We start from the raw sequence: 24334 nt of genomic DNA on the forward strand, positions 1-24334 counted from the left end.
CTTAATTCCTGAGATCTCAAAAACCTAAAGGGACTGAGTAATCGTAACAGTAATCTGTCCCACACAAATGCCTATGGGATAGTAGAGGACAGTCCTGCCTGCAGGGCTTGATCAGATGGTCAGGCATCGTCACGTGTTCAGGAAATCAGCAAATGTTTAAGGTTAGTTCTCTGCAGTGATTCTCTTTGAATATCAGTGTCGAGGTCAAATCTCAGGTGGGCAAAATGCCTTAGCAAACTTTTTTTTCCCTACTGTTTGCCATCAAATCAGAACAGACCTGTGACCCATTTTTGGTTCACAACCCACCAGTTGAGAGCCACTGTTCTAAACTATCACGGAAATGGATTTGATGTGGCAGAAAGATGTGGATTGGATGGAGTAGAGTGTCCTCGAGTGCATGGATGTGTGCCATAGTACTGGAGTGGCACAAGATCAAGCAGGGAGCTGTTGACCCCAGAGGCAGGTGAGAAGCAGAGAGGCAGACAGAACATACTTGATTCGTGACGCATCAGCAAGGCGACATTGGTTCCCACTTGTGCATCTCATCACGGATGGTAGGACAGACAGGGAGGAAGAAAGCTCTATGAATACCAAAACACATCCTGCAGCACTGCATTCTAATTAACAGTCAGCTCATAAAACCTATTCTAACCCTCTTTACAGACAAAACACCACTGTATGAACACCTACTGTACTTTAGTCATAGTCTTTTCAAATGCTCTGAATGGGCAATATGTACTACTGCGGGCATGTCGATACATCCTATAGAGCAAATCTTTTTCATGATCAGATTCAAACAATTCAAGTCAATATAGTGACTTGAATTGTTTGAATCTGATCATGAAAAAGATTTGTTCACTTATTGATTCTCTGATTGGTTCTGTAAGTTTCATTAGTATTCCATGATATCTTGACAAATGTTGGACTTTCACTGAATAGTGTAGATAGGTTTTGTCACATAAACTGCAAAAGATATATTTGGAATTACTTGAAAGTGAACACAGGGAGTTTTGCATTCATATGCAAACCACATACTACTTAAAAGATTTGTTAAAAACACACACAGGCATTCATAAATTAACATGTTTTAGATGTCAGATTTTATATGCTTGATATTATACAGCATCTATAATTAAGTTCATTGCTTAAGATTGCTGCTAATTTATAATAAAGACATTGCAAACAAATCTAGCACAAACGTGGCATTTATGAACGGGTTATATGTAGGACAGGTCCCTAATGGAACATTCCACTATACATCTTAATGTGGTCAGCTGTCAAAACCAGCTCCCAGAGTGCTTTGGGGCAACACCGAATTTTGATTGGCTGCTAATGTGTCTTGGGATTGGCTTCATGATTGATGGACAGCCCCATATGGTGTGATCAACAAAAATGGTGCTTTGATGAGAAAATTATTTTGAAGGAACATCATGTCATCAGTTAGACGTTTCATTGGAACACAAAATAAAGAATCATGTTAATTCATGCTGTTGTATGACACTTTCCCCCACCTTTTTTTCTAAAGATGCAGTATTAAAGGGTTAACATTGGATTGGATTCCTTGGCAGTTCAGAAGAAAGAAATTATCATTATTGCAGGGACCCTGCTGTGTCTGTCCAATGCAAAGTGATGTTACAGTTTTTAGTGGCGTGACAGCAATTAGATTAGAAACTTCATTGCAGTATTGATTCTTTGATAAATGACTTCAAACACATCTGTTTGGCTCTAATAAGCAGATGAAAATGAACTGCTTGGCTCTAAATTAGAACATCAGTGCGATATTGGGAAAACATTGTGTTGAAGTGGTTGTGGTGTCCCATTTTAAAATGTCGGTGGATCTTTTAAAGAAGTGCCAAGACATTTTCTCTGAATACGGTACAGTAGGTTCTGAAAAAAAGTGGTCCGTAAAATGAGGTCCTTAACCTCCAAAACATGCCACTCCTAAACCAGTCAAATGTTAATTTTTTTTTTTTTTGTCATTTTTTTCTTGTAAAGTTTTGCAACCCTGGTTAATTACAGTTTGTCTACTAGCCTAAAATATCTAAATGCATTTTAACGTCCTGATTTGTAGTATATCTTTGTAAATCAACAAAGTAGGAAATATAAAAAGCTACACCAGAATGGGTAACAGGCTTTTGCATAAGAGGGCTGTAAATATAGCACAAAATAAGTAGGAGTCACTTGGTAGAAGGAGCTTGCATGGACTCAAATGTTGCTTTGTTGTTATTGATATACTTTTATGTTTTTAGTTGTTCTCAATGTGCTCAATGTCTGTATTTTTAGATGTTCAGAATGTTTTGACTATTGATGGAAAACACAGCGCCTTAGGAGAAATGGTTTAGTCTGTTTGTTATATTATTTAAACTGTGATCTTATATTCTGGGTTCTTGGTGAACAGCCATAGTATCAGACAAGATCTGAAAATGAATCTTATAGTGTTTGTAACTTCTACACCTCTAGTTTCTGACTGTCAAATCATTATTTTGACATTGTGGGTGGTCCCATCCTACTGACACATTTAGTTGACAGATAATGACGTTGAGCCACTCAAACAAGTACAGTGTACCACAGTGATTCTATTTTTCAGGAAATCAACCTACAAATTACTTGGGTTACTTGTTTTTGAGCATTTTACAGAGACAGGAGAAAGTATTTTAAACGTTTCAGCTTCAAGATGTTTTTTTTGTTTGTTTTTTTTCCACTTCCTTCTGATTATACAACTTCTTATGGAAGTCAGTTTATGCCTCAAAAAGAAAGAACGAGAGAAAGGTCTTTGCAAGCCCATAATTGTGACCTTTATTTATCCAAGTTATGAATTCATATCTCTTGATGTGACTTTATATCTTGAAACTGCAACATTGTTTCTTGTAACTGCAGTTTCATGTCACAATGTCATTAAATCTTGCTGTTGAGACTCTTTTTTTTTTTTATGAAGTTTACCTCACATTTACGAATCATACAATCATTATCTCGCAAGTGTTTCCAGTTCCTTAATCATGCAATTTAAATAAAAAATATAAACAAAAAAATTAGACCTCTATTCTCAATGTACAGTTTTATTGCACATTATTTACAGCTTCGTGTGTTTTGAGTCCAGATGGCTGGAATGGCACCAGTAATCAAACACTGGCGTCAATAACTCCACACTCCAAACTGGCACATGCAAATGCAGTGTAGGCTTTCTGCCTCTTAATGTGGTTGAAATTATAGAGCACAGGTTGAAGAGCGGTCTGACCACATAGGGCATGAAATTAAATTGAGTCCTAAGGGATCACTCATATCAAAGCTTCAGGGTCCTCAATGGAGCATAGCAGTTTCCCTGTGATATAATGGGGTCATTCACTGCATAATGAGCCCACTGATGGGGCAGATAGTCGGCAGAGGATGATATCTGAATTCACTGTAGTTGTAAGGCCAGAAATCTCCAAGTGATCATTCTAGAAATAGGGTGGACCTCCATTCTGTGCCTTACTAGTACTAAATTACATTGGGAATATACTATAAGTGTACCCCTTTAAGATTTACTCATTTTACACAACAGGTTTCTGGCTCTAAGCATGGACCATGGCATGAATCTACTGATTATTCTTTTACTTTTGCTCCGTTAAGTGTGGCATTTTTTTTTTTTTTGTTATTTAAATGTGACTTACTGTACATAAGAGTCACCAATATTGTAGTTTGCACTGTATGTTGAATGTTAAAGGATGGCTCACTTGTCCATATTTCTCAAACCACATCAAGGGAAATTCAAAAATGTTAATGCTTAAATACTTTGTATCTCTGTGACTCTGTGCTGTTCTCTGTCTGTGTGTGTGTGCGTGCTTGGATGGATTAGATGCAGAGCACAAATTCTGAGTATGGGTCACCATACTTGGCCACACGTCACTTCCTTTCCTCAGGGACTGTGTGGTTCAGGTATACCCTACGTTAAGGGGAAAAAATGCTTTCTTCGGATGCACCGGCAATATTCTTGGTCAGTGATAGGCAGTTCTGGTCCTAGAGGTCCACTGTCCTACACAGTTTACAAATACTGTTAGGGATGGGGCTAAACCCTGCAGGAGAGTGGCCCTCCAGAACTGGAATTGCCTATCATTGGTCTAAGTGGACAAATGCCACCTTGTGCCTTGTCCCACTACCTAGAAACATCCATAAATTCACTTTAACATGGAATGGCATACAGAGATTTCTTACATGTTTGCTAAGTATAGGTGTTTTTAAGTTTGTTTGACCACTGCAAAAAAGAGTCAAGAACAATGCAGTGCTTGACCTCCTCAAGGACACGGCAGGGGACACACAGCTAGCTGTAGGAAAGCACTTTAGGAAAAGAGAGCCAATGGTGCGGTTAATACAAAAAAAAAAAAGAAAAAGGAGAAAAAAAGATGAAAGCTCTCTAAAAGCCGATGATGATGACTTCTATAAATAGCAAACATGAAAGCATGGCATGTTGTGAGCTATGTTAGCAGGCTGCTTGAAGAAGGATTGTGCTTTGGAGGTAGCGCTCATTTGGTTAAATCACAGTGATTATAGCTGCTGACAAGAACATATCAGTTAATTCTCCATTCAGCTATATCTATATCAGGTATACCTACGTACATGAACTGTGTGAAGGGAGGGAGTTCGCTTTCATAAAGAGTCAAGTCACCTTTATTTATATAGCGCTTTTAACAATACAAATTGTGTCAAAGCAACTGCACAATATCAAAATAGGAAAACAGTGTGTCAATGTAAAATGTCAAGATTAAAAAAAAGATTTTCAGTTAAAGGCATTTCATTACTGAATTCAGTGATGGCATCGTCCAGCTCAGTTCAGTTCTAATAGTATCTGTGCAATCAAGTCGACGATATCGCTGGAAATAAAGTGTCCCCAACTAAGCAAGCCAGAGGCGACAGCGGCAAGGAACCAAAACTCCATCAGTGACAGAATGGAGAAAAAAACCTTGGGAGAAACCAGGCTTGGTCGGGGGGCCAGTTCTCCTCTGGCCAGACGAACCAGCAGTTCAATTCCAACTGCTGCAAAGTCAGATTGTAAGAGCTCAACTGGTTCCAGCGGTCTTTTCCCGATGGCTGCCTAGGTGACGGGGTCCTCACTGGGGATCTGTCTCTGGGGCTCATCTAGGTGCCCTGGTCTCCACTGACGTTCAGGGCTGTAGAGGTCGTCTCTTGGTGCTGATCCAACATCTGATCTGGACTGGATCTGGTGACTGCAGTGACCTCGGAATAAGAAAGAAACCGACTAATATTAGCATAGATGTCAATCTTCTTACAATGTAAAAAGTATATCGTGTGTTATGGGAAGTGTTCCCGGTTCCGGTTGACCTAATTAATGCAGCCTAACAATCCTTTAGCGAATCACTCTTCAATCATGGTGAGTAATGACTTCTCCTGCTATTGTCGTTTGCACTGTTTGCCACATGTACAGTTTATCTCTGTCGGCAGCAAGGGATTCACATGTGATAAATGCAGGGAAATACTTAGGCTAACAGAGAAGATTTCAGAATTAGAGACACGCATCCAAACTTTAGTTGAAGACAGTAAGAATGTGAGGGCTGTAGATACTGCTTTGGATGCGACTTGCTCAGGGAGTCCTGTACATTGTTCGGTTCTGGTAGAGCCCGTGCAGCAGGGCAACTGGGTGACTGAGGCGGCCTAGTCATGGGTCAAAACACCGCACTTCCATTCCGATCAAAACATCAAACAGGTTCTCCCCACTCAGTGACACACCCACTGAGAAACCTGATGAAAGTGCTCTAGTTATTGGCAATTCTATTGCACGGAATGTGAAAATAGAGACACCAGCCACCATAGTCCAATGTTTACTGGGAGCCAGAGCGCCTGACATCTTGGCAAATTTAAAAGTGCTGGCTAATGCGAAACGTAAATTCAGTAAGATTTTTATTCACGTTGGCGCTAATGATGTTCGACTTCGCCAGTCGGAGATCATTAAAAATAATGTTAAAGAGGTGTGTGAACTTGCAAGTACGATGTCAGACACTGTAATATGCTCTGGTCCCCTCCCTGCTTACCGGGGTGATGAGATACATAGCAGACTGTCGTCACTCAATGGCTGGATGTCTAAATGGTGCCCACAGAATAACATAGGTTTCATAGACAATTGGAAGATTTTTTAGGGCAGACCTGACTTGTTGAATAGAGATGGTTCTTCATCCCTCCTGGGGTGGTGCCACTCTTCTCTCTAGAAATATGGCACATAGTCTTAGTGTTTGTACTTGACTGACTGGGGCCCTGGTCAGGAAGCAGACAGACTGGCTAAACCGACCGTCTGCTAGCCGCCTCTCGTCACAGAAGTCAGTTAATTCTCAGCACATAGAGACTCTTTCACCTAGATATCACACTAGAGAGACTGTGTCTGTTCCCTGAACTAGAAAATACAGAAAACATCCAAACCAAAGAGTAACAATTTAATTGATGTTCAACAAATAAAAAACAGATATAATACAGATAAATAAATGATAAAGCTTGGCTTATTGAATATTAGATCCCTTTCTACAAAAGCACTTTTTGTAAATGATATGATCACTGACCATAAACTAGATGTGCTTTGTTTCACAGAAACCTGGCTAAAACCAGATGACTACATTACTTTAAACGAGTCTACCCCCCAAGATTACAGTTACAAACATGAACCGCGTCCAAAAGGTAAAGGGGGAGATGTTGCTACAATTTATAGCAATAATTTCAGTATTTCTCAGAGGTCGGGTTTCAAGTATAATACGTTTGAAGGAATCAGAATCAGAATGAGCTTTATTGGCCAGGTATGTTTACACATACAAGGAATTTGTTGTAGTGACAGAAGCTCCACAGTGCAACAGAAAGACGGCAACAGGACAGGACACCGATAATAAAAGAATAATATCCAAATAGGCAATGTATATTGTGTTTTTGCTGCTTTGTACAATATAGACAACTATGTATGTACAGGTCAAGTATGTGCAAATTAGAAATGAGAAATAAAAATAAAATAAGTGAGTGTGGTGAATGGATAATGTATTATAGTTGTGTGTTCCACGTTTATTGTTGAGTGTTCATGAGATGGATTGCCTGAGGGAAGAAACTGTTCCTGTGTCTGGTCATAAATAAAGTCGAACAGGGCAAAGACCTTGTCATCTGGAGAAGACTCCCGCACAGACCCTCACTGATTTCCTGACCATTCACGCAGTAATTCAATTATGTTATCACCTAGGAGAGACGGTTTTTACAACCGACGTCCGAGCTAAGAAAATCTCCAGGTCTCCCCAAACGTGATATCTTTATGACCTCGAACAACTCTCCTCTGCCCTCTGCACATTCCAAACTAAACACGCCTTTTCTGCGTATTAACAGACAAAGAGACACAAACCATTGAATTAGAACATTTTAAAAGGGACAAATTATACTAGTTTCTGATATTGAAGCAATATACTCGAAAACAATATACAATACATTTACAATATATATTAAGGTTGTTTTCATGTAATTTATAAGCTTGCTGTGTTATTGGAATCTATGGAATTGTTGTAATCTTTTGATGTCTAACTTTCACAATCACTATTGTTTAGTTTCACATGCTTGGTGTGATTATTTAGAATTAAGGATTGTTTCATCTATGGCTTAACGTCCTAATAGATACAATTTGATATGTACTTTGGGTATGCAAAATACTTGGTGTTTGATTTCGAATGAAAGCTGATTTCATCAGCAATAATCTGGTGTGGATGGAAATTGTCTTTTATCATAAGGTAGATTACAATACGAATAGAAATCTGCTGTCAATTTCTTCATGTGATAAAATAAATGAACAGATAATGTATGCACGGAAAAATAGCCGTGCAGGGCGAGGCTCCGCCCCACAGGAAGAATCCGATTGGGTCAGTCGCCCGTGGGTGGATCCCAAATCAGCCCGTTAAAGACAGACACCCAACTTTGTCTGGTCTCTCTGTGCTTGCTCACGCGCTGTTTGAACTTCGGTTCCTGCTCTGATCGCGCTGCTAAGCACATCTTGCCATTAACATCATGGCCGATTAACATCAGGACTCAGTCAAACTTCTAAAGAAACTTTAACACCAGAAGCCAAATAACTGAAAGAAACTTCCTGAGAGCGTCATCAATTCACAGAGAAATTGCGAGAGGGGTTCCCTGTGACGACACATCAGCCGCCAATCCAAACCGGGATTCCCTCGGAACAGCAAAGGAATGGAAACTCAGCTAAAAGCAAGTAAATCAAACAATATTTCCTAATTCTGCTGGAAACTGGTTGTATTCATCTTTAAGAGTAAAGATAGTGAAGTTCCATGCTGTGATTCCCTCAGGTTGAAGTTAGAGCATTCTTGAAAACGAGCATTAGAACCTAAAACTCTCTTCAGATCAAAACAATTCATTGCCTGCAATCTGTGTGTGTTTACGTATTTAGTTTTGTGTTATTTAGCTTAGTATTGTGTTAGAGTAGTGAAATAAACTTTGATTCTATTAAGAAATCTCTTGTCGCTATGTGATTTTCAAATCTTAATAATTTGCCAAAAGATCGCTACGCTACCAAAAGTTACCTACGCTCAAAACTTACCTATGCTCATGAATTTTGATAAAGTACTATTTGGTTTGTTTTATTCATGGCCACAAATAAAATAAAACTGAATTGTTAAAAGATAACGTACTGATTGTAATGCTTGCTGGACAAGTGTTTAATGAGGTATCGTTAATAAGGTATAAGTTGGACATTTTGATATCAATTAATCATAAATATCGAATCTTAACCTGTTAACCCGCATCGGCCCGCGGGCGGGCCGGAAGGGCGTGGTCGGGCGTGGTCGGACTTTTTATTACCTTTGTTTTAGAACAATATTCAATCAATTATCATTAACTATATATCATTTGAAAGCTAAAACACTCAAGATTAACGATGTGAGCTTGTTTTTGAAATCAATACACCAGAGAGGAAAGGGTTAACAGAAATGCTGAAAGACCGGCCATTTAAAATGAACAAAGCGAACCGCAGTACTCACGTTTGATCGCCAATAGCGCTGGTCAGCTCAGACTATTCCAAGACACACCAGCATACATTTCAAGAGAAGGGTCCACTCTTCAAAATGCATCCACTTTTTAATCCAAAACAACGAAAAAATAGGGGAAAACACGATAGATCCTCCTTTGTTTACATAAGCGATTCGAGTTATAGGTATCGATAGCGTCCATTTTCCAATAAATATCGATTATAATTCGTATTCCAGCTTTGAAACGCCATCTATTTCCAGCAGAATCGTCTCTTCCGAGTAAGAATAGCCCTCCCTCGTCTCTCTCCTTCAATCGCAGGAGCTGTTATAACCCGGGACAGTAAGCGCGTCCGTGAATGGGTCAGCGAGGTGTCAATCCGGACACATCACAATAGGGGTGTTTGAACCCAGCCAATGCCTCGCCAGCACAGTTTTGATGGATGGAAGTGTTAGCCAACCACAAGGACGTTTAAAGTGATTGACAGTTTGAATAGTTTACGTAAGATTGTTTAGAGAATAGCTCGGCGTATTGTCCGTGTGTTTTCGTGCGCTCTCGGGTTACGCATGAAGCGTACAGATAATGGCGTCGCAGCGCTACACAGACTGGCTATCAGCGAACAGATGTTGTCCAAAGCTCACATCTGAATCTCTCCATCGTGGATCTTCGACTTGAGAAGTGTTTCTGTGGCGTTTGGTGGTGTTTTGGAGGACGTGGGGAGAAAAATGGCTAATTTAGTAGCCGAATACGCGCTGAGATCGCTGGGAAGCGTGGATAGCATTAGCACGTAAGTGTCTCCACCCTCCTCTTGAATGTTTATGTGTCTTTATCATGTATTTGCAGCTTTTGTTTCATGTTAGCTGTTTTAGATTCTAAAAATGACAACGGAGAGGGATAATATGAGGGGATTACATGAGTTTTGTTCGTGTGGGTGGGTGGGTGTGTTTGTTTGTGGGTATGTCCCGGTTATTGTGTGTGTGTGCGTGCGCGCGCGTGTGTGTGTGTGTGTGTACAAAATGTAAACAGTGTTGCAAGTTTGATTTGTTTTGCTTACACACTTTCTCACTCTTTTTCTCTCACTCTTCCCTGTCTTTTCAGAGGTCTGGTGAATCCAGATGGTCAGAAAAAAAACCATTTTAGTGGCTGCTAGAGCGTCTTCCTCCACTGTAAATACTGTAAATAGTTTTTTTTTATTATTATTTAGTAATATTAGTAATAGTAATCTATTACTATATTAGTAAAATAGTAATATTCATAATATTCACCATATAAAATAAATAAAAAATACAAATGTTGTAAAAACAATGTATTTTGCATGTTTTGTGTTTTCACTAGTTCAAAAATGATCAAATCTGTTTTGGTTCACTGTTTTCATTATTGGAATTGTTCAGAATAAAGACTGTTTAGTTATGTTCAAATTCTGAAATAGTTTTGTGTTTTTTTGTGGTTTCATTGGTAGAGCAGTTCTGAATTGATATACATATGTAGTATGCAGTGTCTTATGGAGTCTCTAAATAGCATTTTTGAAAGGATTCCTAGACTTTTCTTGAAATAAAATATCCAAATGACTTTTCCAAAGCTTTTCTTGAAATGAAATACCATAAAGATGTACTTTCTGTAAGTCTTTACCTATAAAAAATTTATTATTTCATATTTTATTTCAGGAAATATTTAGGCGTTTTTTTTCAAAAATGCCATTTGTAGACTAACCAAATGACTAAATGAGTCAGCACTACAAATGCTGTTCAGAAATAGTTTTTTATTGTGTGTTTTGGTGGGCAGAGCAGTTCTGAATTGATATACATATATGTATTATGTAGTTTTGACTCATTTGGACATTTGTTTACAAAGTGTCTATTTGGGGTCTCCAAATGGCTTTTTTGAAAGGACGCCTAGATTTTTTTTAAATAAAAGCTTACAGAAACTACATTTTTGGGAGTATCATCCTCAAATTTGAATCAAAACATGGTCAGATGTTCAGCTTTATCTTTATGGTGTTTTCAGGCCTTTGGCATGAAAGTCTCATCCATTTTTCCCTTAGTGAGCTTCATTAAAACATATCGCGAGTCAATTTCATGTATATTTTACCTTGTTTTACTCTATTGCTATACTAATTTTGAGTTATTATGACTCTAGAGTAACAAAGGATCAAGTGTCTAGTTTCAAACAACACCAGATTTTTAAATATAGACCTTAGGGTTCAAGAGCTACAGACATTTTTATTTGGTTATATCGTTTTTTACAAAATGCTCAAAAATAGGGGCGCAGGGTAACAGGTTAATAATGATTCCCTAAAAGCTAAAATTAAAGTAATAGTTATAAAGTTACTACACTGTATACAGGCCACCAGGGCACCATACAGACTTTATTAAATAATTTGCTGATTTTCTATCTGAGGTAGTGCTGGCTGCAGATAAAATCTTAATTGCTGGTGATTTTAATATCCATGTTGATAATGACATCCATGAGATTCGTTGGGATCAGCATTTATAGACATTCTAAACTCCATTGGTGTTAAACAACACGTTTCAGGACCTACTCATTGTCGAAATCATACTCTAGATTTAATACTGTCATATGCAATTGATGTCAGTGGCGTTGAAATATTGCAGCAGAGCGATGCTATCTCAGATCATTATCTAGTTTTGTGTATATTCCATATAGCTAAAGCTGTAAAGCCAACTCCTTGTTACAAATATGGTAGACCCATCACTTCTACCATAAAATACTACTTTATAAATAATCTTCCTGACTTATCTCAATTCCGCATCATATCCAATAGCTCAGAACAACTTGATGTAACAAACTATTGGCTCTCACTTTTCTAGCACTTTAGATACGGTTGTTCCTTTACGATTAAGGAAGATTAAGGAAAAGAGTCCAACACGGTGGTATAATGAGCACACTCGGGCCCTAAAGAAAAATAGTCTATTTGGCCCCTTACTTTTCACGCTTTACATGTTACCCTTGGGAGATATCAAACACGGTGTTGGCTTTCACTGTTATGCTGATGATACCCAGCTCTATATTTCTTCGCGACCTGATGAAACTTATCAATTATACATTCCATTAGTTTTGCAAATTGGTATCAAAAACTGGATGACTAGCAATTTCTTACTGCTAAATTCTGAAAAAAAAAAACAGGTGTTAATTATTGGGCCAAAAACATTTGCATGTAATAACCTAGATCACTGTCTAATACTTGACGGCTGCTCTGTAAATTCTTCGTCATCAGTTAGAAACCTAGGCGTACTTTTTGATAGCAATCTTTCCTTCGAAAAACATGTTTCTAGCATTTGTAAAACTGCATTTTTCCATCTTAAAATATATCTAAATTACGACCTATGTCAAATGCAGAAACATTAATTCATGCGTTCATGACCTCTAGACTAGATTATTGTAATGCTTTATTGGGTGGTTGCTCTGCACGTTTAATAAACAAACTCCCGCTGGTTCAAAATGCAGCAGCTAGAGTTCTTACTAGAACCAGGAAGTATGACCACAAGTATGATCCTTTAATAGGGAGCCAGTTCTGTCAACACTGCACTGGCTCCCTATTAAACATCGTATAGATTTTAAAATCTTGTTAATTACTTAAAGCCCTGAATGGTTTGGCACCTCAGTACCTGAGCGAGCTCTTATCGCATTATAGTCCTCCACGTCCGCTGCATTCTCAAAACTCTGGCCATTTGATAATTACTAGAATATCAAAATCAACTGCGGGCGGGAGATTGTTTACCTATTTAGCGCCCAAACTCTGGAACAATCTACCTAACACTGTTCGGGAAGCAGACACACTCTGTCAGTTTAAATCTAGATTTAAGACCCATCTCTTTAACCTGGCTTACACATAATACACTATCGCATTTCTATAATTCAAATCCGTTAAAGGATTGTTAGGCTGCATTAATTAGTTCAACTAGAACACTTCCCAAAACACCCAATGTACTTGTTAAATCGTTAGAAGAATGGCATCTATGTTAATATTAGTCTGTTTCTTTCTTATTCTGAGGTCACTGTAGCCACCCAGATCCAGACTTTATCCAGATCAAATGGTCACTGCAGCCACCCAGATCCAGTCCGTATCCAGATCAGATGGTGGATCAGCACCTAGAAATGACCTCTACAGCCAGGACACCTAAATGAGCCCCGGAGACTGATCCCCAGTGAAGACCCTGTCTCCAAGACGGCCATCGGGACAAGACCACAGGAACCAGATGAGTCCTTTGCACAATCTGACTCTGCTTTAGCCTAGATTTAAACTGCTGTTTTTGTCTGGCCAGAGGTGAATGACACTATTTCCACAAACTATTTCCCCGTCTAAATACTGTAAAGCGGAAATAAAGCCACCCAGCTTTAGATCAAGCCGATGTAAAGCTGCTTTGACACAATTAGCATTGTTAAAAGCACTATACAAATAATATTGACTTGACTAGACTTGACTTTAACGGATTTGAATATTAGAAGCGTATTGTGTAAGCCAGGTTAAAGAGATGGGTCTTTAAATTAGATTTAAACTGAGTGTGTCTGCCTCCCGCAGTTGATTTTGATATTCTATGTATTATCAAATGGCCAGAGTTTTGAGAACGCAGCGGACGTAGAGGACTATAATGCGATAAGAGCTCCCTCAGTTACTGAAGAGCTAAGCCATTCAGGGTTTTAAGTAATTAACAAGATTTTAAAATCTATACGATGTTTAATAGGGAGCCAGTGCAGTGTTGACAGAACCGGGCTAATGTGGTCATACTTCCTGGTTCTAGTAAGAACTCTAGCTGCTGCATTTTGAACCATCTGTAGTTTGTTTATTAAGCGTGCAGAACAACCACCCAATAAAGCATTACAATAATCTAACCTTTAGGTCATAAACGCATGAATTAACATTTCTGCATTTGACCCTTTGTATTGTCATTTAAGTTTGAGATATATTATAAAAGGGCAATTTTTAAAAAGAAATATAATACATTTTACAAATGCAAAGAAATTAAGATTTTAGGCTTGAGTTATATCACAGGTGGTATTGGGGGAGAGCGTTTTCAAAGTCCCTTTCAAGGAAAGTCTGTTCACTCTGCCTCCATATTTGCAAGGACTCCGGGCAGCTCAAACAAGATCAAGTCCTATCTAAATGAATGGGGGAATCCTGAAATCTCAAAAACGGATCGCTGAACTCGCGATTAAATTACATATTTCAAATCAGCAACAAAATCTGAAATGAACTGCCCCATGAATGTTGTTTCTTATGCTCAAATAGCGTTTAAAAAGCCAGACCAGCCAATGCGCATGCGTAGCTCCAACGTGGTTAAGGCTAGAAGGGATATGTATGGCGCTACTGGGCATGCGCACATCAGTACAGCATACTTTTTGTCACACTGTACAACAATACTTACTATTTACTATTACTATTACTATTATTTTTTCATTATTTTAAGGGGTAGGTTTAGGTTTGAGGTAGGTGTAGGTGTAGTCATTAATAAAACACAATCTCATAGGTAGAAAATTAATTTCTTTGTTCGTTTTCGGAGCTGTATCACTTCTAGCCACAACCCTTATAACTGTGCATGCGCATCGCTGGTCCAGCCTCAGGTTTCTATGGGAACCGAAGCTTCTAACGGCTGCTGCAGGGACGCATTGACTTTACCAATCAGCAGCAGGACTATCCCAACATATTGCGGATTGCACTTTCTCCCATTTATAAGTATAGGAGTGAACCGTCTTTGTATTTCTATAGTCATTCTCACCAGTATTTGATCAGACAAAAATCTTGGTATAGCAAGATACTTCATCCAAACTTTTGGTCCATTCTGAAATTGAGAAAAAATTAAAGAGTAGAAATCAAATTTAAATGAATAGGTCTGCTAAAGTTTCTTTCTCTCTCTCTCTCTCTCTCTCTCTCTCTCTCATATATATATATGAGCTTTATTGGCATGATAGATGCTAAAAATACAATTGGGGCCATTCAAAACTATCCGTGTTTTCATTTATTTTTGCAGCTTTTGGAAAAACATGTTCTAATCCAGCTTTTCAAATAATAGTAGGCTAATGTTCACAAGCCAAAGCATTTTGTCAGAATACACAAATACTTTTGAATGGCACTCAATGGAAAACACTTTTTACCTGTATTTACAGCATCTAACAGCAGGGGCGAACTGTCAAAACAATTAAGCCAAACTTTGGTCCCACCCTGCAATTTATTACATTGAATATCCTGTCACTCAGAAATATGTAAAACTGCAGAAGAAAAAAAGGGGTTGTGAACTATGTTTTGTCTTGATTTAAATCTGTGGGAATTGCTAGCAGATGAAAGTTATCACCTCAACAAAACGACATCCTAAATGGATCTCCATCATACAGCAGTGGAAATGGAGAGTTCAGAGTCACATGGAGATATCCTTTCTTCTGAAGTGAGCAGAGAATAAATCCCACCATCCAACGCCTCCTCCTCTAAGAAGTCACTAAATGTTGCCAGAGACATAAGTGCTCCCCTCTAGACAAGCTGCCAAAGAACAGAGGCGCAAAAAAAAAAAGTTGTAGGCTACTTCCCACGACTACTTGCTAGTCAGGGCGATCAGACTGAAAACGTGTGTTTTCAACATGCTTCACTTGTGGTCGGTTTCACTTCAGAGACTTTAGCATAAGAGGGAAGCCTAGGTTCAAAGGACGATACACTGAATGCTGCGAGTCATCCTGCTGAGAGCAGTTTTGTGAAAATATATTGCACTTACCTAAATCTCATTAAGACGAAGAAAGATGGCTCAATTATGCTCTCTGAAATATTATTACTGAAGCCATATGTACGCAAAGAGCACTTTATAGCTCTGTCAGAGACGGCACAGACTAATTCAGCACACTGGCAGCTGACGCAAGCAAGTTTTCATGGGAAATGACAGAGCCTATTAATGCAGTCACGATGCCGGTGGTTGAATTAGAGTGACAGAGTGAGTTCAAGAGGGGGGTAACCTTGTCAGACATGACAGTGTGACAGCTGAATTATGAGTCATATGCTTTGATCATGTGTGTTCACACAGAATTGTGGGTAATCATCTAAAAGAATGTGTGCATAATTAGCAAAACCTGTTAAAATACCTGCACCTAGCTGGTAGATTTGGAAAGGTGGGTGTGTATGGATTCTGTCTTTGTATTTAAAAAACACTGTCTGTATATAACAACATGCTCATATTATAAACAAATATATCTGTGATTCAAATTAGAGCACTAAATGTTCTTAAAAAAAGGCATAATGTACAACAAAGTGACTTTTTCTATTTGAAAATATGAGTTGGGAAATGGAAATTGAGTGATGCTATTCTACCAACATGTTTTGGCTTCTTCTTTTGCTCAGGGTTGGCTAAAATGTTTTCTTTTCCTTTGTTTATAATGAGTTGCTCTGGGTCATGGATGTTATGGTGTAGGCTTTATTTTTCATTAAAATAATGCATTTCATATTAGTCTGTAAACAAGCAGACTCTTTTGAAGCCAACTCAAAATAGACGGTGTGGATGTAACTGTACGTGTCAATGAAGCAGCACCTCAGATCTGCACCTCAGTCAGCAGTGATTAATAATGTTGGCTCTTGTTGCCTAATCAAAGCTCACTAATTAAATTCAGTGAAAAATATATATATTTACTTGGCTTACACTGAAAGGTTAAAAGCAACAGTCTGCTGTAAGACTGAGCTGAAATAAAGCAAGGTCAGAGTGAAATGTTGGAAATGAAAATAATTTAATTGCCATGAAAAAAAACTGTTAAATCAAAGTTGATCAGAACGCCGTTTGTCAGTATTTCTTTTTATTATTGTTAGGCCCTGATTTCTTTTTATATAATTTACAGGCTTTTATATTATTTATTTGCCTTTAAAACTTTTGTAAGAAATTTGATTAAATATCAAAAGTTTCTACTATACTGTACCTGACAAATATTATAAAATTAAAAACTCATAATAATAAGAGCAACCTTGTACCTTTGAGCTTAACTGTCCTGAATATGCACCTTTTATCTATAAAATGTTTCTTTTTTTGTTTTTTTGGTAACCCTTTATAATAACATTATAAGAACAGTTCATTAATAAATTGTTAGCAAACATTATATACAGGTAATGCTTAACTGATCATTAGTTAATACATATTCAAATAGCTAAAAACATTAGATAACATGTGCTTGTAAATGTTTATTGATAAACGTATTAAACATTACCTAATTATTATTTCGGATACTTATTTCATGTAAATTAAAAAATGCTTCATTTGTCAATGTCATGCTTGCACATAATATAATATTAATGAATTAAAATTCCACTTAAATGTACTTACAGAGAGTACATTTTTAAGTTTCCACAAACATTTAATTACACTTTTAAAAGTGCACTTTGTAAATTAAACATTTTACTTTAAAGAACATTTTAAATAATTGTTTTAATAACCTTTGTCTTGCTTTAAATATGTACACTTATTTTGATGTTTGCACATGTTGTAGTTTGCAGTTCTTTATATACAAATGTTACTTACAGATTATTCTTTTAAAGCATATTTTCATTTTTATAAAAAGTACTCTTTATGTAAATTTTACTGTTCAACTGTTAAAATAATAATTTAGCTTTTATAGTTCATCACTGTTTTATGTCACATTATGCTCATAACTTTACAGTCTAGTGAGCTGATGTGAAAGTTAAGTCTGATTATTTTAATGAACCAGTTCATTTAAAGTCCTTGCATCCTTAATTATTTTTCTAGAAAAATTGACAGATCTGCTCTGAGGTTTGAGCAAGAAGGTTTGTAACAAAATTTGGGTAAATGTGAGTAAATTATGGCAGAATTTTGGGCCATTAAGCCCTTGAAAACCTGTTAAGGCATGACACTTTCTATTCCCACACCTCCCACAGTCTGATTATAGGACTGACTAAAAACTATAATCAACAACATCTTCCTGATAGATGTTCTGAGTACACACCTAAGAGTTTGGACTTCTGCTTTGTTTGAAGGTTTTTTGTTTGTTTTTCTTTTTGGTGTGTGTGGGGGGGGGGGGGGTGTAGCTGTATATACATAGCCTATATATTCAGCATATATTGGCAATAGCAGTGAAATTCATTCAAGTAATAATTTAGAAGGGCAGTACTGATGAGAAAAGGCTTCGGATTTCATTGAGTCAAGCAAGTTGTGCTGTGGTCAGACCGACTCATGTTTTGCACCAGGTAAATATGTAATTGGTAATGTTATTAATTCAAAACTCTGAGTGGGAGAGGATTAGTTATTCCAGAACTAACAAGATATATATATATAGAGAGAGAGAGAGAGAAGGGCAATTTATTCTCTGTGTCACTGATAAATGTGAACCAAATAGAGGAACCAAATAATTGATCAACTTAATCATTAACAATAATATGAACACACATTATTTGTGTGAGTACTCTGTGAGCCAATCACAGGCATTTCAACTAAAAATGGAAAACATCCCATTTTACGTATTTAACCATGGATACCCAAGGGAACGAGATTCTGCATCGGAAAATGCTATGGGAACGCCTTCAGCGAGACCACGCTATGAATCACATGTGTAAAATCAACCAATCGTCAATGTAATTGAGTATGTGTATACCCTGGAGTCGCAGAAGAGCCAGAGCAGCATCCACCTACAGTACGGGGTGAGAGTGCTAGGCTGAAGGGAGGAAACTGATATTGGTAAGCTTCGCCCCTGAAAGCAAACCTCGGGAACTTCCTGTGATGGGGAAGGATGGAGACATGGAAGTAAGCGTCTTTTAGATCTATCATGACAAACCAGTCCTCGGACCTGATCTGAGACACGACCTGCTTGATAGTGAGCATCTAAAATGGGACGCAACCCCCCATCCTTCTTGGGAACTATGAAGTACTGGCTGTAGAATCTAGACTCTCTGTCGAGAGGAGGGACCACCTCGATGGCCTCCTTCCTTGAGAGTGTTTAATTCTTGTTCCAATACCAGAGCCTGCTCGGGACCCACCAGTGTGGGAAAGACCCCCTTGAAAGACAACGGAGGAGCTGAATGCGATAGCCTCTTTCTAGAGTTTGCAGGACCCATCAAGACCCATTTGGCAGTAGTTTCCACGCTACTAAATAGTCTACTAAGGGAACCAGTGTCTCGAGACTGGTCTCTGGTGTGCTTGGAGCTTGGTGCCCTGAAGCAGAGGACCGACAAGAGATGGCCGAACTAGCTACTCTAGAAACCCCCTAAGGGGTGGCGAAGCTCTCAGCTCCACTACATTTCCGGCTGGAAAAAAATTAGATGTGCACTCGCTGGAGACCGCTGCGCTCTGAAGAACCATCGATGGCAGGGTTGGCAGACCGATCTCCTGAGAGCACTGAGGAGAGACGGACACCATGTAATGTGGTGCACCTCGCTCTTCCCCAGCAGGGGCCGCCCTCAGCAGTCCTGAGCCATGATTGTCAGGACCGCTCGGTGGAGGTCTTCCTGGACTGAAGCACGACCCTCAGATCAGGCTTCGCCTTAGAAACCCCCAACCTAGAGCGCCACCGATCTCGGTCCCGTTGCGGGGAGCACGAGAGGCGACGCTCTGCTTTTGAACCTCCCGGTATAAAGAGCTGGTACACGGCGGGGGCTACTCCCGCACGGCAGTCCCCAAAGCTAGAGAATGGCAAGGGAGAAAACACTGAAACCAAGGTTTTTTTCTCCATTCTGTCATCGATGGAGTTTTGGTTCCTTGCCGCTGTCGCCTCTGGCTTGCTTAGTTGGGGACACTTCATTTCCAGCGATATTGTCGACCTGATTGCAAAGACACTATTTAAACTGAACTGAGCTGGATGATGACATCACTGAATTCAATAATGAAATGTCTTTAACTGAAAATCTTTTTTTTTATCTTTTCAGTTTACATTATTGACACACTATTTTCCTTTTTTGATATTGTGCAGTTGCTTTGACACAATTTACATTGTTAAAAGCGCTATACAAAATAAAGGTAAAGGTGACTCTCTCTCTCTCTGTTTATGGGTGTGTAACACTATAGCCTAATAACGTGATGTGCGTGCATACATTCTGGGAAGGGGTGCTATTTTCGAATAATCAAATAATCTAATAATTTCCAGCGATTTTCGAATATTACTTTTTCTTGAAATGCCCATCCCTAGTATTTAGTAGTTCTCCAGGAGATGTAAAAAAAAATAGTTACTGTGAATTACCTATTAGTAGTGAACTACCACTTTCAACTGAGTGCTAGAATGTTAATAGTGCATTAGTCATTTGTTCCTATGTAGCTATTCATTAATGACAGAACAGTATTCTAAAGTGTTACCCAATGTTCAAAGCAGATTTCATAATAAATGTCAGTAGACCGGGAAATTTTTAAAACAAGTCATTCATAAATTCGTACGACCTTACCTTCATGCTGTGGAAATACAAACTGGAAGAAAGAAGACAAGTGCCTTACTGAAAAGGGGCAGGGCTACATAAATAGAAATGCATATGTGTGCAGATGCATAGTGTTTCTTTACAAAATGACATAGCCGACTACTGGCCTGTCATTTACGTCACTCTAGATCGACATTTATTATAATTCTACGCTGACAGGATACACTTGTTTTCATTTGGAAACTTGTTTTGTTTCATGCCATCTTATTATACTTCTTTTGCTCATGCAGGTCAGTTAAGGACCATCATTTATTCACATTGGAATCTGATATTGGTCACATTTAAAAATGATAATGTTAACAGCCATAGAAAATGAGATCTGAGCAATAAATCGTAATTGAGCACTAATGCTTGCAGTGTGAACGTAGCCTTTGACAACAATGTCATCCATACAAAAAACATTAAAAAAAAACTTTTAGTGCAGTCGTTGTCATGCAAACGTACCCTTAATGCACACTCCTTGAGAAACGAGAAAGAGGCCGGTGCGAAGACGGGGACAGAAGGCAGGTGTGTGACTTTGGACATACTCCAGACACATGCCTGATACAGATACTTACATCCACACGCCAGGACCTTGACATAATTAGACAGCTTTCTATTGAAATCAGCAAAGTAAAATGAAAAGGATATAACTGAGATTTCGTTTTTAGTCTTATGATGATCTAACATTAGAGCAGAAAATGAGGTGACGATCTTATTCAAATTATACTTTTTCATGGTGTAATATTAATCCATTGACACATTTAATGTGATGCAGTTTAATCATCTGACGATGTGAAAATAACATGAATATGAGGAAAGAAACTATTAAAAGTAACAGAGCCTGAATCTCAAATGTGCAGGTTATAGGTTCATTCTTGCAATTATAGGTTCATTCTTGCAAACTGTGCCATTAGTGTCATCAGGAATTATTGGTATAAGATGAAATTTCAAAGATGTATTATGTAATTCAAAAGAAAATGTATTTTTATATATTTGTGTATTATTGCACTATAGTCAACTCATTTAAGTTATTAGTTTTAAAAAACTACTTTGTGCTTTTAAAATTAAAATGTTGCATTCAATTTTAAAAATAAAATGTTTTATTCTAAAATGTTCTATGCATTTCTGAGAAAATGCATAATTTGTGCATCCTTGCAGTTTTTGTAAATTTTAAAATTCTTTTTTGACCGTATCAAACAAATGTACGTTACTTTAGTCTATATCAGTATTTCATTCAAAATGTTTTTAATTTTTTCCCTTGGCAGACTGCAAATATGCAGACTGTGAATATTGTGGTGGTAAAATTATATTTGCTAGTTAAAGCCGTTATCACACATTAATTTATCAGTAATTTACTTCAGTTTTTACTCGGGGGACTTCAACTCCAAAACATTTTTAATGTAACAGGGTCGGCTATAAATTGGTTTTGAAAAAAAGATTATCATAGGCTGTGTATGTCTGTGTGTGTGTGTGCGTGTGTGTGTGTGTGTGTTATTTATTTATTTATTTGTTATTATATTGTGCAATTAAAAGACACATTGATACTGAGTGATACTATCAGAATTTCATCCTTAAATGAATGTATAAATTTCAAACTTATTGATGGGTTGAAATAATGTAGAGTTTTAGGGTTAGAATATGAATAAGTATTGGTACAATGCTCGTAACTGCATATATTAGATTGGGAGTAATAGTGAAGGAACCCTTAAATACTTTTGAATTTACTGAATTAGTAACTCTGAATTTGCTCAAAATAGGCTTTAATGAGCGTCCTGTTTACTTTGGATGGCTCTGGTCATGTTTCCTGCACATGGCATCACAGTGATGCCTGCAGACACAGCAAGGTCAAACTAGAAAACAATGAAACTGACTCCATTCAGCTTAACAGGCCAGGAAACATTTGAGTAACTGAATATCTCTTCCAGCCATAAAAGCACTCAAGCTGCTTAACAGCTGGTTGCAGCATGCAGAAATATACTGGAAAATAAAGGGCATACTAAAGGACAGCATATAAGAAAACTCCTTTAAAATGGGCAGATTATTTCATTCATTATCACTATCTCAAGTGTGTAAGCAATAATTACTGCCATCACACACAACATCAGGAACAAGATTTTATCATAGTGACAATATAATTTAGCATTGTTGCCTGCTAAGGAAGGCGGTTTTCCGCCTTTCACTCGTTTTAGGCAAAAATGAAACCATTTTGTTAAAATCCCTAATCCTAAAAATGTAAATCCCCAAGTATATGCAATAGTAATAGTGACAATTGCTTTAGCAAACACCAATTAAAATGATCAACAATTGAATAGTACGAAGATGTGTTAAAAAGCATTTTCTTAGTGTGATCCTGTGTGTTGTTTACTGACCACTGCACTGCGCTCCCTCTGCCCATGTTGCAGTGAGATGAGAAAATCTCCCTCTCTCTCTCTCTCTCTTGCTCTCTCACTCTCTCTCTCTCTCTCTGACACTCTCTTTCTCTCTTATTTCTCATCAAAACCAATGAGGCGTTGCACAACCATTTTCAGGCTCTGTTCCTCTGTCAGAACCACCATCTGAAGGTGTCCCCTCTCCCTCTCCCTCTCCCTCCCCCTGAACCAAACCAGACCAGTCTGGATAATGAATTATGTAATGGCTGCTTTTGTCATCTTTGCCTCTCCTGCCTCCCAGCCCAGAGAAGAGAGAGAGAGAGGATTACAGGCGGTGAATGTGTTGCATTAGGGATAACAATCACAATAAGGGCTCCACAAAGCTGTTAAATAAACGCATTAACCTCAGAGACACTGGATGGTTTTATTGGGATTCCTGCAAAATGGTGTCACCTTGGAATCTCTCTGTGTGTGTTAACATCAGTTCATCAGAAAAAAATAATAATCAAGGTCAGGGAACTACTAGAGGACTAGACTCAATATTTTGCAAATCAAAAAAAAGTCCTGATTATGGCTTATTATGCCCAAGAACGGGCCTCACAAACAGGATGAGAGAGTCTGATGGACATGTTAAATGACTAATAACTGTTTACTCTGTTTTTAATTAAAATTTCTGTTCATCTATGTCAACCTCATGTTGTTCCAGTAAGAATTTACTTCTACTGGGCAACACAAAATAAGATATTTTAAAGAACGTTGGTAACCACACAGTTTTGGTGACAGTTGACGTCCAAATAAAAAATAAAAATGTTCCACAGAAGAAAGATCAACAATTGAACTTTTGTGGAATGTGGAAAAAATCCAGTCTTTCACTCTACCTGTGTCAATTTGAGTCTTGTTAAAAATTTTAATCCCTGCCGCCAAGATGACCCTTTGTCGGTCATGGATTATGGAAAGTGAAACTTAAATCTATAAGAGTGGTTGGATTTATTCACGCACGTTAAAATATTTATTTAAAGCTTCATTCTTTTCAGATTCTTATTTACAGCATTATCATAATAGACTACATATTAACTGTGGGAGAAAACAGTCTAAATCAAACATTTGAGCAACCCCATATACCCAAAATGGCATGATCATAACACCCGGCGAATATTCGACTGTGAGATTGGTAGTCAAATCAGGCTCCTCCTATCGAAGCATCGAATCGTCGACTAATCAGGGTCACCCCTACCCTGTACTTTTGGTACGCTAAACTGGTATATTTATCTCTGCAAAATTGTAACAGCTAATTTTGCAAGTATACTTCAGGTACACTTTAAATATCTTGTAATTAAAGACTGATATTACACAGAGACCATGCAATGCTTTTTACTGTAATTTTGATATTATCAAAACCCATTTTAGGCATAATAATAGGAAATGTGCATTGTACAATAAATAAATATTCCAAATGTTTAATTATAATTTTATATCAGTAAGTCTTAAGTGATATGTCATTAAATATGTTAATGGATTTGAAGTAATGTATACTTAGTATGAAATAAATGTATTTTAAATAAATTATGGCTTTTTTTATTTTATTTTTTATTTTTTATCTAGGGATGCT

This window comes from Barbus barbus (assembly GCF_936440315.1).
Source record: "Barbus barbus genome assembly, chromosome: 14".
In the NCBI taxonomy this organism is placed as follows: Eukaryota; Metazoa; Chordata; class Actinopteri; order Cypriniformes; family Cyprinidae; genus Barbus; species Barbus barbus.